A 16581-nucleotide genomic window follows, 5' to 3' on the forward strand; every position below is an offset into this window, starting at 1 on the left:
GTAGTGCAATGATATATAATTTGTTTCAAATTTGGACAAGTATTTCACAAGTTATTAAAAAAATGGTACACATATGTCTCTAAGAACTCTAGAGACACTGGTAAAAGAAATTAAGAATTAATATCTTAATGTTGTTCAAATCTTTAAAAAATTATATGGTTAGAAAGCTCAAAAGATGGATGAAATTATGGTGGCAATTGTACAAATATCCACTTGATAATGTGTACACCTATGACGGTGAAGTTGAGAAACTAGTTTGGAAGAACAAAACATGTAAAAAATGAGGGAAATAAGGCTCCCAAGCCTCAACCTTGTCATCCAAGCCTGAGTACAAGGCAAAACGTGTGCTTGTTATTTTAATTAAAAATGTGTATGCATTATTTAAATTAAAAACGTGTACGTGTCATGTTTAGCAAGCAAATGCAGTCATGTTTTGCTTACTTTAAGTTAGATAAGGAACATGGACTTAGATGGCAACTCCTTTAGCCTTCCCTTAGTTTTTTCATCGAGATATATACATAAAATAATGTATTTAAGTTCTTATACTTTAAGTCGTATTTTATGTATATATTGTCAAGATGTTTGAGAGTGGTTTCAGATCTCTAAGAGTCATAATGCAGATGCTAGATTTTAGATCTTATAATTTTTTAGACTTAGTCATATTTTAGTAATCAGTGGGCTTCTATCATCATTCTCTTACTATCTCTCATTCTCACCCTCTTTGTCTCCCCCAAGTTCTAGACCTATCTATTTTCCTATCTCTCTCATTCTCCTCCCTCTCTACCTCTATTTATCTCACTCTCTCCTCTCCTTTTCTACATAGATCTCATCCCCTCCTCTCTCTCCCCTTATATCTCTGCTTATATCTATCTCTCGTTTCCCTCTCTTTATACATACATCTCCCTCCTTTCCTACCTACCTCTATTTCTCTAAATAAATCTTTGTCTCACCCTCTCTCTATTCATGCATCCCTCCCTCCTTCCCTCCACCTCTCTACTTACCCATCTATATATACTCTATATCTCCCCTCTCCCTTTATGTATTTATCTCCTCTATATCCATCTATCTTCCCTCCTACTCTCTTTATCTCCCCTCTCCCTCTCTCTACCTACTTCTCTTTCCATCCCTCTCTACTTTTATCTCCCCTAACTCTCTACCTCCTTCCCTTTGTGCCACTATTTATATCACCTCACTCTCTCTCTCTCTCCCTTTCTCTCCCTCCCTCCCTCCCATCTCCATACTCTCTCTCTAACTACTTATCTCTGTCTACCCTACCTCTCTTTGAATACATTTCCTTCCCTCCCTCTCTTTAGATACCTCTCCTTGTCTCTCCCCCTCCACTTTTATCTATCTCACCTCTCTCTATCTCTCTCCTTCCCTCTCCACATATCTCTGTCTATTTCCCCCCTCTCAACTTATCACTATTTCCCCTCTTCCTCTCTCTCTTTATCTATTTCTATATTTTCTTCTACCTCCCAAACCTTCCCTTTCCACCTCTATCAATCTCACCTCTCTCCCTCTTTCCTTTTCTATCTACTTATCTATGTCTGCCTACCTCTCTTGCACTCCCCCCCATACACTATTTATCTAAATAACTAGAGAGAGAGAGAGAGGTGCAGGGGAAAGGGGAGATTTGGAGTGAGGGAGGGAAGGAGAGGTATTCAAAGAGAGGGAGGGCAAATAAAGACAAGTAGTTAGAGAGAGAGTATGAAGAGGGAAGGACGGAGGGAGGTAGAGAAAGGGATGAGATGAGGTAAATAATAGTATGAAGGGAAGGAGATAGAGATTTAGGGGAGTTAAAAGTAGATAGGGATAAAAAGAGAGGTAGGTAGAGAGAAGGATAGGGGAGATAAAAAGTGTGAGATAAAGAAAATTAGAGAGGGAAGGAGGGAGCAAGGGAGCGGGAGAGAGAGAGAGGTAGAGAGAAAGAATTATATAGATGAATATAGGGAGGGAGAGGGGAGACATGGAAGTAGAGACAAAGCATGGGAGGGTGGGACAAAGATAAAGGGAGAGAGAGAAGGAGAGGTATGTAGATAATTAGAGGTAGGGGGGAGAGGGGATGTATGTAGGGAGACAAAGAGAAGACATGTAGATAAGTAGATAGAGGGGAGGATAGAGAGAGAGAGAGAGAGAGAGAGAGAGAGAGAGAGAGAGAGAGAGAGAGAGAGAGAGAGAGAGAGAGAGAGAGAGAGAGAGAGAGAGAGAGAGAGAGAGAGAGAGAGAGAGAGTCACATATTTAAAGAAGAGAGGGGAGATATAAAAAAGGGTGAAAGAGATAAGTTTAAATCTCGAGGAGAGAGGAGAGAGTGAGATAGAGAGATGGGGGAGAGAAGGGGAGAGGAGGAGTGATAGTGAGAGATATAGGTCTAGATATGGAGGGAGATAAAGAGAGTGAGATAGTGAGAGAGGTAGAGAGGGAGAAGAAGGAGAGAGATAGGAAAAATAGATAGGTATAGAGCTTAGGGGAGACAAAGAGCGTGAGATAGAGAGATAGAAAGAGAATGATGATATAAACCCACTGATTACTGAAATTTGACTAAGTCTGAAAAATTATAAGATCTCCTAAAATCTAGAATCTACATTATGACTCCTAGAGATTTGAAACCACTCTCAGACATCCTGACAATATATACATAAAATATAACTTAAAGTATAACTTAAATATTATATTTAATGTATATATCCTAATAAAAAAACTAAGGGAAGGCTAAAGGAATTATCATCTAAGTCCATGCTCCTTATCTAACTTAATGTAAGCAAAATGTCATCATGTTTTGCTTGCTAAACATAACATGTATGTGTTTTTATGTTTTAAGAACAAGTACAGGTTTTTTGTTTAAATAATGTGTATGTTTTTTTTTAATTTAAAGAACATGTATGTATTTTGGCTCAGTTTTTCATGGCCTTAACACATGTGGTTTTTGAATTTATTAAAAACACATATATGTTTCGTCCATTTTAGGCTTTTTTTTGCCAGTGGCCACTTTTTTGTTCACCATCTTGGTGCAATTACCCATTATAACTCGTAGAGATATGAAACCACCGTCAAACATCCTACCAATATATACATGAAATATAACTTAAATTATAAGAAAGAAAAAAAACATATTGAAATGTGAAAAATGCACTATTTGAATTTAGTGAGTGCCATATTTGGCACTCACCAAATTGTTTGCACTAGAAAACACCAACCCTTTGGGTTGGATTTGCCTTGGGCACCCTTCAAAGGGTTGGATGGCTATTTCACGCCAATGATGTGTTTTTATGAAAAGATAAAAAGTGACACCTTTTTGGTACTAGAGATTGGTGCACGTACCCTTTTATGTATTGTATATTATTTCTTACATCAAACAAAACTAATGATTGTGATGCATTCTTATTCAATTTTAAATGACTCATACTATTTGACTAAATTAAGCACATTGATAATTTCAAAGCTTTTATAATAGAACTAGTAACAATAATGACTCTACACAACCCTTATTGATTCTCCTTGGTTAAATTCTCAAAAATTATCTTTAAATTAATTTCATTTTTTTCAATTATATGAATTATTATTTAATACTTATTTTTTCTTACTCTGTCAAAATAGTGATTTTTTAATTGGGTGTTAAAAGAAAAAAAAATGTAACAAAATATATATTAAAAGAAGACTTCTTAGACTTTCAATGATAATAGAAATGCCATTTTATTATTCTACAAATAAAAATCAAGTTAAAAACATTATCTACCATTGGATTTATTTGCATCTCATAGTTTATAGATATTCACGGTTAAAATTTTCAAACTCGAAATAGCTAAGCAATGTCATAAACTTGTATAGAAAACTCTTGTCCCTTGTGGATTGTAGGAGTTAATGCAACTCTTAGATGCATGTGTCCTTATTTTTCTATATATACAACACTCCCCTCTCACCTTCACTAGTTCAATAATTCATTTAATAAGAGTGACAAGAGCATTCTTAAAATTCTAGGTATTTCTATCTATTTTCTCTCTTTCAAATTTATATCTTATAATAAAATATTAAAATACAATATTAATAAATATAAATTCAATTTTAACTAATTAACTTTGTAACATATTAGTGTACTTGGAGGTATACACACTACTCGGATGAATTATTATCCTGATATTAGTGGATAATATGCTAGCCACCCAAGAATGAAATTACATAACTAAATTTTAAATAAATAATAATAAAAGTATCTAATTAATATAGATTATACCACAAGGTGTGGGCATAAAAAAGTATCTCGAGGATGGAGAAACATGTATATGAAAAAAAAATTATGGTCCTACCACACCTTTGGGATGGATCTAGTCTAATATCAGTAAATCTTTGCTTCATACCACATTGACTTGTGGAAAGCACAAATAATTTCATGATTCAAATCCCTTGGCCTACAATACACTATAGAAATTATTGTGTTCTATTTAGATCTCAATATCAAAAGGACATGTAGCTTTTCTGATAGAGACATGTCAAATAAAAGGACACAAAAGGGAAACTTTAGTACAAAAACAAAGGCTCCAAGTCAACTAGTTGAAGAGACGTCAATATCAAAACTACCTTAATCCATAAGTATCTTTATCAAAATTCTATTATAAAAGTACAACTGGACTTCTAGAAAGAGACAAGAGAATACAACAATTTGTCATGAGACAAAGGGGTCCATAGTCCAACAATTGGTAAGTTATGTTATGCTAGGGGTTCATAGAAAAGCCATGAATTGTATTGGACAATAAGTTGTATTATGTTGGGTGATTCATGTTTATGGCATGGATTCTACTGGCCAACAAGTTGTGTTGTGTTGGATGATCCATGGAAAAGGTACAAGTTCTACTAGAAAACAAGTTGTGTTATGTTGTGTGATCCATGTAGCACAACAAACAATTACATGAGAAAAAACTTGCTATACCATGCAATCAACACCTCAAAAAGAGTAAATGGCAAGAATAATCATGCACTAAGGTTTATCCCTCTTGTTCGAGGATAGCACTACACACACATATGTATGTATGTATGTATGTGTAGACACCTAAAATTTGATTAATCTAATTAATTAAATTTTGCTATCTCGACCACTTTTAAATTAAATAATTACGTATTATTTAATTAATTAGCATTTTCTTCCCTCGTTGGCTAATTTAATTTAATTAAATACATCGTGACCTTATCTTGTTAATTAATTAAATCCCCTTTTAGCCATTCTTCTATTAAATAAAATAAATTCACTTTATTTTATTTTATTCACTGCCTTTTTCTCTATCTTATTATTTAATTTTTAATTATTCAATTTCCCTCCCTCGTTTGAATAATTAATTATTCAACTATGTCACATGTCTCCTAACTTCTAAACACTTTCTAACCCAACCCCTAGCCTTACCCATGGGTTCTAAACCAACCATATCCTCCCTAACCAACCTTATCCTAACCTCCTCCCCTCACATGTGTGCACATCCCTATTTTCTGAAAATATTGGAAAATATTCTATTTTGGGGTGGCTACTCATCAAATAGATGTGTGTCCTTGAGGACACATGTCATTCCTTCCCAAGACATGTGTCCCTCCCTTGAGACACTTGTCTTTCCCTCTTGAGGACAAGTGTGGAATCTTACTCCACATGGCATCCTTGGGAGTGCAACTTGTCCCCCTCGAGGACAAGTGTTGCATTTTCCCAATCCCCTCCTTTCCCTCTAACTCCTATTTAATCCCCCCTCTTTTTCAAGAAAATCCTCCACTTTTTCACATTTGCATCCTCATAGTGCCAAAATGATCCATTTTTCATACAATCGCACCGTTACATTGCTGAAATCACTATCCATCTCACACTTCATTTTTCATCAACCATCATTGCATCAATAATCATGGAGCACAATTGAGTATTCAAAGACGTCATCAAGCACATATAATATCGAGGAACTATCAAATCGAAGTGGGATTTTGGTTTGCATTGCTTTGTCATTTTTATTTCCGTTTTGATTTTATCGTTCTTATCTTAAGGTGTATGATGTCTTGTGTTTGCTTGATTATTTGGATTTCTTTTTAGTCCTTTGTAGTTGCACATGCTTTTTCATCGCACATTTTTTGGCACGCTCGGTGGGACCCACTTCACGGGTCATATCTCACATTTTATGTTGTTTTAGCGTCTTTTTTACAGATTTTAAACACTTGTAGGCAAAAACATCAGAGTCTAGGTGGATTTTCGCCTTGGTGAAGGTCTGCCTCATCAAATATCTGAATTCAAGAAATGGCAGGTTCACTCTGCAAAACAACAAGATTGCCACCAAAACCGGCAGGAACGCATTCCGGCAATTGTATGGACGGCAAACTTTGAACTTTTTGCTCCTGGGTTTTTGTAAATGATGGTGTGCATCATAGAGTCAGTTAATGGGTTTGAGGGTAGAAATAGCAAGTTTGAAGGGAGAAATGGCGGGTTTGTACTGGCAAAATTAATTAGAATTTCTGGGTATTTTTGCTCTTTGGCTATCAATTTAACATTCTACAACTTTTTACTAAAACAACGAGAATGTATTAATAAACCCCAGGAATGCATTAAGAAACCCCGATAATGCACTAAGAAACCCCGATAATGCACTAAGAAACCCCGAGAATGCATTAAGAAGCCTCGAGAATGCACTAAGAAACCTCGGGAATGCATCAAGAAACCTCGAGAATGCACCAAGAAATCACGGGAATGCATTAAGAAGTAGCAGGAATGCTCTATGTTTCATTTACTGTCATTTTCTCGAATGTTAATTTCATCATTTTGTTTCTAACCTACTAATTTATTGTTGTTTTTGGGTTTTTTGCTAACATTTGTGCAGATTTGTTGTAGAAGACCCCAAATTTTCAAAAACATTAACGTTTTTATTGCAGGATCGCCAAAGAGGGGTTTCATTGAAACAAATTTATTTCTTTTATTGTTTTTCAATTTCGCATTTTTGTCTTTTAATAACTGGGCACACTTCAATTTGATTAAAGGAAATGAACCCCATGTCTTTTATGATTGGTATGCTTGTGCGCATGTAGAGTGGACCTACTACTAACACACAATATCCTCTCCCTTAGCTCTCGTGGTCCTAGGTGCAAGAGAAAAGTGCCAGTGACACTCGTCTTTTTCTTTTTATTAGAGAATCACCTCTTGGGGGCCTCATCACCTCAAGGGAGTGTTTCAAAATAGGGGTAGGTTGGGGATATCATCTCTCCCAGCGCGACCTCGAGCGGTGTTTTTCGAGCCACTATACAAATACCTGGTCAAACAACCAGAGTGTTGAGTGAATTCATTGTATGTGGAGGCCTTCTCTACACCGATAAGCTCGATTAGAGAATTTGAATTGTTGGACTGGACTCATCGAAAAACTACTAGGAACCATTGTTATAGTGGCCCCAATCCTTCTACATGTTGACTCAGGTGTTGTGATACGCGCATACCGAAGATACCCCTCATGTACACCCGAATTTGAGATATAAAATTTCTTGAGATCTTAGGATCTTTAGAAATTCAAAGCTTGGCATGCTCGAGAAGTGCGTGCCATGGAGTGGAGCTAGTGCTACCAAGCTTCTATCTATCCAGTTGGATGTAGTATCCTGCACTAGGGGATTCAACAAGTATTGTCCTTTGATTATCTTGGGAAGTGAATGGTTGTTTATTGCTTTATAATATTCATGTGCTTGTTGTGTTTGTGTCACAATGATCTTTTGCCAAAATCAGTCTAAGTCATCGAACACATCACAGTTCACACAATCTTAGTTGATGTTGTCCTCTAACAGGTTCACTTCCTGATATAACGGGAATCCCTCTATTTTGAGCTAGATTTACATACTTAGCATAGTCACTATCTTTCAAACTTTTGCAGGTTTGCTTTGAAGACACATGGGTTTCCTCCTTACTTTGATAGGTTCACTATTAGTTTTGTTAGTCTTCTCAGTCTTTTGATACTCTAGTGAGTTCGCACCTAGGTCTAGTGGGTTTGTACCCTAATCCAACGGGTTCGCTGTCATTCTCACATGCCATTTCAGTCTTTGATACTCTAGTAATTTTGTACCTAAGTCTAGCAGGGTTGCACCCTAATCCAGTGCGTTTGTTGTCATTCTCACCTATCATTTCAATATTTGATACTATAGCGGGTTTACACATAGGTCTAGCGTGTTTGATCCTTATTGTGGCGGCTTTGCCTCTTCCTTCAGTAGGTTCGCTCTTTATTGTCTTGTTATGCTACCAAAATTTGTCCAATGAGTTTGCTTCATAGTATGGCGGGCTTGCCTTATTCCCAGGTTCTGATTTACATTTGCTTGAGTCATCATTGTTGTCCATATTAGTTTGTGTGTGCATTTTTCAGTATCCTCATTACTTGCATAGTTGCATCATTGTCATCACTTTTAGCTTACACCATCATTATCGTCTACTAGGGTTTTGACTTGCATGGTCACTTTTATCATCTTAGTTGCTAGTCATAACCTTGGTTGTAATCATTTCAAATCTGACGCCGTTATTATCGTCTATCCAATGCATGGTTTATCTCATTGCATTCGATCCTCCCAGCCACTAATCAGATCTTGGTCATCCTCTTAATTCTTGTGTCCTCATTATCGTCCATAATTGCCTCTCATCACCATGTTTGTGTCATCATTGCCTTCTTCCTAGGTCATCAATCCAAATGTCAAACATCCAAAATCAAACATCAAACTTCATCCTCTTTCCAACTTCCTCAAAGTCAGTCTCCATCCTAGTATAAGCTTGTCATTCATCATATTCAGAGCTTTGGTCTATCATCCTTTTCCATCTTTCAACTCTTTCCAACTCATCAACTAATCGTCATGTTGCAATTTTATTATGACGAGTTTGGTCATCCGTCATTTTCTTCCACTGCATTTCATTCTGATGATGATGAGAGTGTGGTTGATCAAGACGAATATGAGATTGAAAATCTCGATGTCCTCATCATTAGCAAGCTTGCACCAAGTGTTAGATACCAAAATCCAGTTGTTCATTTAACTACTCTACCATTCCTCCATGCACATCCACTCATAATCCTTATCACACCTTTGACAAGGGAAATCCATCATGTCTTCCACCCACAACTCCCTCATATATCACCTCCACATATCCCTCATATGCAACATCCATACCTCCATCTTATCCCATGGTCCTATCTCAAACTCCCTCTCTTCCTCACAACACTACCACTTACATCCCTAATCCAAATCCACCAACTCATTATCCCCAAATCCATTACACAGTCCCTAATCCTAATCCTCCATCCTATCTCACTCCTCCATCCAATCCTAATCCCCCATGATTCTATCTCACTCATCTATCTAATCTTAATCCTCCATCCTACCTCAATCATCCATCCAATCTTAATTTGCCATCCCACCTAAATCCTCCATCTAATCCTAATATGCCATCATATGTCACACAGGCTATGACTGGGGGCATGAATTACACGATGCCATTATCATCTGTGCCCCCACCCATCCAATCAGTGTCACAAGTTGTCAGTGACATCTAGTACCAACCTCAAGTGATATCACAGTCTGGTGTTTCACAACTGCGATTTATTTATCTACAAGAACCGCCTTCATCCATTATTGTGACGAACATTCATCAATTGACGAGTAGCACCAATTAGAATCCCCCCTCTTGTCTCAATCCTCCACCATCTTCCACTTCATCCTATCCTAGTCCACCATCTTCTGCCTCATCCTACCTCAATCCACCACCATCCACTTCATCCTACCACAATCCTCCACCATCCATTCCCTCCTCCAATCCACCAAATTCACTTCCAACTCCCACAACTATCATGCCTCTCCCATGTCTTAACACCATCGAAAACCTCCCATCCTTTAAGGTTTTTCAATCCCAATCCCCATGACCTACTCCTGTCATCATTCAAACTAAATCTGATGAATCCCCCATCCTTTCATCCACTTCATCTACCCCAGTTGATGAACCTCCCATCCTTCAATATACTCCATTTACCCAAGTCAATGAACCTCCCATCCTCCCATACATTCCATCTGAAGAGTCTACCCACTCACCTCTTTCACACTATCCACACCAATCCCTTCATTCCAAGATCTTGTTCCAAATCATGTTGAAAGGTTTATTGATCGAAATCAAGATATTACCATTCTACCTTTGCCATTTCAAGATCCCTTATCATCCCTCTATCCAATTCAAGATCCTAGCATTCTGCCTCTGCCATTTCAAGATCCCTTGTCATCCCTCCATCCAAATCAAGATCCTACCATCCCATCTACTCCATCAAGAGCCCTTATCATCCCATCTTCCAAGTCAAGATCATCCTGTCCCATCTACTTCACTTATTGATCCTCTATCTCGTCCTATCCAAACCATCCCACCACCATCACTCTATCCCCTTGGTTCGATTACATTCATCCATGGTAGTTCGCTCATAGAAAAAGAAGATCTCATATACACCACCCATTCTCCTCCATCTAATAATGGACTCGCATCTTGTTAACCAAAGAACAACTATCCTACTTTAGATAAAATGCGAAAAACAAATGAAGTATCAAGGAAAAGGCTTAGGCCTACATAAGCAAGGTACTTTGGAGCCCATCCATGTTAAAGCACATCCAGTATCTCATGGTCTGGTTATATATCTCAAGTCACTTCATCCAAAAATATTGGTACAACAAATGCAAAATCCAAGTGTGTTTCCAAGCCTGCCATCACATCACCCCATCATTCCTCTAAATCATTTATCACCATCCCCCCTCCTCCTTCATATAAATCAAAAACAACCATCCATCTTCCTCCTTCATCCTTTAAATATATTTTGGGTCCCTATATCCCAAAGTCCACCATCACATATCCCCCACATGCTAAATCTATTTTGGGTCCTTATATCCCACATCCCCATCCTCCATATTTTCCTACTCATCCCTCCATACACAAATCCCATATCTCCATCACCCATCATAAACATCCTACTCCTTTCATTCCCAATTAGGATCAACAAAGGCACGCGTCCCCACATTCCATCCAACATTCTACATCCATCAATTCACCCATATTCCATCCATCTCCTACAGGTTTACACACTCCTTCCAAGGCTACTAGCAAAAATTTGGATGCCAAATCAAAAATACATAAAGCTTAACATCCATATCAATATAAAGATGACCATGTCCACTCAAAAAGACATGCTCCCACAAAGCACAATCTGATACAAAAATGCAATGAATCCCAAAGGGTACAAAGGCCCACTAAAGCAAAAGCAAAAATAATGTGGATCCCCAAGAAAAAAGAAGCAATGCATCCAAGAGAAAAATTCCCAATGGCATCCGAAGTTACTAGTCCACCAACTAAACATTATCCCCTTCCATCTCCTAAATCTATTTTGGGTCCTTATGTCCCAAAACTCCCTATCATAATTCCTCTGTCATATCCACATGCTACACCCTCACAACATGTGTTGATGTTGGTCCTGACAACATCCCCCATCACAATCACTTTCCTTCATTCCATCCGAACACTTTCCGCTGCCATGTCCCTTACACCACATACATCCCCCATCAAAACCATCTAATCCAAGCCTTTGCACAATCCACTCTTTCCTAATAAAGTTGTACCAACATCCAGTAATAACTCCAAATGGGCTCCTATTACCTTGACATGAAAATTAATGCTTGAGTCCTCCATCCATCTCCCTTATCACCTATCCTCCAAATCCATTTATCCTCATCCATCTCCATCTATAAATTTCCTCCCAAAAATCAGAAAATACAAAAAAAAATGAAAAAAAAAAGTAAAGAGAAAAATTTGTCCAATGGTGAAAACTTGTCAAACAGGCACCTTGGACAAGTACCGTGATGAAAACCTGGAAAATAGGCATCATGCGTAATTCCCCTCATCCTTTTTTTCTCCGCACTTGGGGGCAAGTTCTTCTAGCCATCTATCCATTTCCTCCTCCATCTTCATATACCTACCATACCCATCATATGTAATCCATTTCACTTCCTCCATCTTCCTTCGGATCTTGATAGAATAAAAAGCCACTATGTATACATGCTTTGGACACCTCTTGGCCTCCATGAACCTTATCTCCCATTTCTTTCATCCACTTCCCTCAACTTCCTATCCTCATGTCAGTCATCTTATCATATCAATCCATCCACCAATCTTTATCTCCCAGTTTGTCCATCTCTTCATCCATAACCTGATCCATCCACCAATCCTTATCTCCCAGTTCCTCCATCCGTAACCAATTCCTCTCCTAATCCTAATCTACCTTCATCCCCTCCTCCTTCATCCTTTTATCTCCAAGCCACATCCACAATGCTTCCATCTCCAAATCTTGTTCATCATATCCTCCATCCTTTCATTCCTCTTCTCCTATAATTCTATCGCCTTTTGCATCCCTTTCCATTGGTATCTAGCTCTCGGCTACCCCCACGCAATCCAATTTCTTCCATCAAATCAATTAATCCAATCCTTTCAATCCACCATCGCATGCAAATCTTGTCCATCTTCCTGAGCTATCCAAGGTCAAAACGCTAATCATATCATCCAATTGTATCCTTGGTCTTGTTCCCAACCTTGCTGCAAGCCTTAAATCACAATCCAATCATCATCATCAAGATGCATTCTTCCCAATCCTTGCATTATTTTGGGACATATCGTTCCCGCATCAACAACACCCCACCAATCATCACTCTCTCATGGATTTTCATTTTGACTGGGGCAACCTCATGCTATCCTTGGGTCTTCCTCCATCATCCATAGCTTGTTCATCTTGTAAATAGGATTTCTTACTTTACGTTGATCTTGTCCTTCAAGATCATATCCTATCAGTTGGTTCTTCAACAATCATCCTTTAGCAACTTTGTCATCATGATCATATCAGGTCCCTTTTATCAGTCATCATCAATCTTTTATCCTGGTGTTGTTTTGAGATATATCGTTCTCACATCAACAACACCCATCATCAATATGTGCAGGATGTATCCTTCCTCAAGTCAAACATCATCAAATCCTTATCCAAATCCTTTGACAAGAGATATCTAAGACACTTGTGTTGGCTTTGATTCTTTTCTATCTTTGTTTATCTTTTTAAGCTCCTGGGGTCCTGTTTCCTCTTGGTTGCCACGATCTTTTATATCATGGTGCGCTGGGAATAACAAGGCTTAGGATGTGATCTTATTGCTTTTGGTTTTGCTTGCTGTGTCTTTTGGATGTGTTCCTTGTTGTACCCTCATGAGGTCTTTGCCATCTCATGTTACACTGGGGCATATCTTCTACTTATGGTTAGCCTAGCATTGTTTCTTGCAAGTCCTCTGTAACTCTATGTGGTGCTAGATTAGCTTGCATGTCTATTTATATGTGTCAGTCCGTGCATAAGCTGTAAAATTCCACCTTGGTTCTTCATACCTTGGTGACTCACATACAATGCTAAATCAAAATAAGTGCTCACTACATGGCATCCAATTTCACGGGTACTTGCACTCTATGATGCTCCATCTCCATCTCCACTGCATTTCCATCTTCACTCCTCTTTCCCCTCTGATTATTATCTTTCATCCTTGTCCATTGGGGCAATGTTTCTTTCGAGATGTTGCCCGACCCTTTTTCCTTGTGCACCCTCTCGAGGGGAAATTCATGGCCACTCCTTCGTCCACCTGGGTCATTTTCTTGCTCCTTTTTCTCTGAATCGCTAGTGTCTTATTGTATTAGCACCGACATTTTTTTAGCGGCACTGCGAAGAGGGGCCAAATTTAGACACCTAAATTTTGATTAATCTAATTAATTAAATTTTGCTATCCCGATCACTTTTAAATTAAATAATTACGTATTATTTAATTAATTAGCATTTTCTTCCCTCACTGGCTAATTTAATTTAATTAAATACGCCATGACCTTAGTATGTTAATTGATTAACCTTGTTAATTAATTAAATCCCCTTTTATCCATTCTTCTATTTTTTTTAAATAAAGGGGTAAAAACTTTAATAATAATAAGAAACTAGCATTACACAAGAAAACCAGAGCCACAAGGCTCTAGAAGAGAGCAACAAACCCAACCATAAATCATCCAGCTTCATAACTATCCACATCCTCAGCAAAGAGCTTATGCAAGTCCTGACAGTAATCAGGAGAAAGAGGCTCCCAACCCTCAACTTTCCAATCATCACCATGTTCTGAAGCCCACTTAGCCAAATAATTCGCTGCTCTATTTCATTCACGAGGAATGTGGATGAAAGCTACCCTCTCCATCATAGCACTAATTTGCAAAATATGGTGTGCAATCCCTGCCAACTGCTAATTAATCCCATTCACCTTCTGCTCAATCAACAAATCAACAATAATCCGCGAATCCGATTCGCAGATAACCTTATGCCACCCCAACTCATAAGCATGCTCTAGGGCATAGAAAATTGCAAGTCCCTCCATAAAATTATTAGACTGCTACCCTTTATGCATTGAAAATAAGAAAACCACATGCCCCATGCAACCCCTACCAACACCCCCAATCCCAGCAGGATCCATATTACCCCGAGAGGAGCCATCAGTGTTAATCTTAATGGAATCATCCTAAGGGGGAAACCATCTTCCCACCCTTTGAACCTTCTTCTTAGCATATCTACCTCTCCTGACATGAGCTGAGATAGGAGACATCTCCTACAAACCCAACCTACTCACAATATCAGCCTCTCCTCTATCCAGAGGAAAATTCACCTCACATTTAGCTTCCACCGTCTCTAGGATCATTCCAATGATTCTATTCCACACTTGTTGAACTAATAGTCTGACTTCCCTAAAGATCCTCCTATTCCTCTCTAGCCAGATCTACCAAAGAATGAAAATGGGCCCAATGTGCTAGACAATTTGGAGAAACAAGGACAAAATAGGAGACCTACCCAAACTGCTCCAAAACTCCACCAAAGAATCTGCGTGAACACAAGGGTGCTTCTACACCCCCCACTATTAAAGTCAGAGTAGCAACGAGAAAGGGCATCTGAAGAATAGATCTGAGGAATCCTCCTCTCCATTACCATACAAAACATAGATGGAAGGATCGTGGAACCTACACTTACGAATATTATCCCAGGTTAGACATCTATTCAAAGCCAAAGTCCAAGCAAAACAGTTACACTTTGGCCAAGAGAAGTTGTTCCAAACATATTTTCACTAGTGCACCTCCCTCCCCTCCAAGCTATGGAACAAAAACTCCTGGTACCCACTGGCAATAGTAAAAACACCCTTAGGATTCAGGGACCAAGCAAGTCTATCCCCATTCTTAAGGGAATTGCAGTGTCTACTAGCTAAAATGCCATGAAGCTCAGTGCAGACTTCTTCCATACCAACAACCGACCATGCATTAGGATCCTTCCGCCGCACCATCTCCAGTTGCCCACACCTGTAAACAGACTTAAAGTCGCTCACTCTAGACCACTCTGCCTCTAGGAACCTCTGGTAAATATTCACTAAATTAAGAAACTGACCAATAATGGGGGGATAGCCATCCCAAGAATCAAACCAAAAAAGAACATCTTCCCCCCTCTTACATATCCAAAAAAGTCCTTCTTTTTATCAGTGCAGCCCCTTTCTTGAGAGTACTCCAAATCATAGAGTCTTTTCTCGCAAGCTAATATTTTTGGGATTTCCTCCTTTGGGATCCTCTACATATACTTGTAAGACAAAATCCTAGCCCAATCTCGATCCTGTTCAACACACCACCTCCAGTACAATTTTGCCGCTAAAGACTCCCCAAATAAAGTAGACTACCTTAAGCCAAGCCCACCCAACTGTTTCGGGCTACACACCAAGTCCCATTTGACAAGACTCCATTTATAGGAGGATAGGTTGCCTACCCATAAAAATTGCCTTGCCAAAGAATCCAATTCCTTCACGAACCACTTTGGGGCCACTTGGAGTATACAGCTATAAATCGAAAGAGCATGAACCACCGATTAGATCAGTTGAACCCTCCCAGCAAAGGATAACCATCTACGAGTCCAATGCTCAACCTTCATGCAAAATTTGTCTTGAATACCCTACTAAGAGTCCCTGGGAGGATTACTAGCAGAGATAGGAATACCCAGGTAAGTAAAGGGAAGAGAACCGACCTGGAATCTCAAGATATGAGCAATCCTCAACTGAATAGCTCCAGGTGTGTTGAATAAGAGAATGGAAGATTTATCCTCATTGATCAATTGGCCAGAAGCAACAAGATAGACATCCAAGATTTTACGCAAATTTATAGCTTCTCTAATCCTAACCAGCCCCATTAGGGCGGTATCATCCACAAACTGCAAATGGGACTGAGGGGGTATTTCATTACCCCAAATCCAACCATGAATAATACCTAGTCCCACATTATACTTAATCAATCTCCCCAGATCCTCAGCCAGAAGAATGAATAAGTACAGGGAAAGAGGGTCCCCCTGATGAAGACCCCTAGACGCACCAAACAACTCAGTATGATCTCCATTAATTAGTACAAAGAAAGGGGTAGATGAAACACAACTCATAACTCCATTGGAACCATTCATCAACAAAACCAAAGGCCCTAAGAATCTTCTGGAGAAAGGACCATTGGACTC

The sequence above is a fragment of the Cryptomeria japonica genome, chromosome 8 (genome assembly GCF_030272615.1).
Source record: "Cryptomeria japonica chromosome 8, Sugi_1.0, whole genome shotgun sequence".
NCBI classification, from domain to species: domain Eukaryota; kingdom Viridiplantae; phylum Streptophyta; class Pinopsida; order Cupressales; family Cupressaceae; genus Cryptomeria; species Cryptomeria japonica.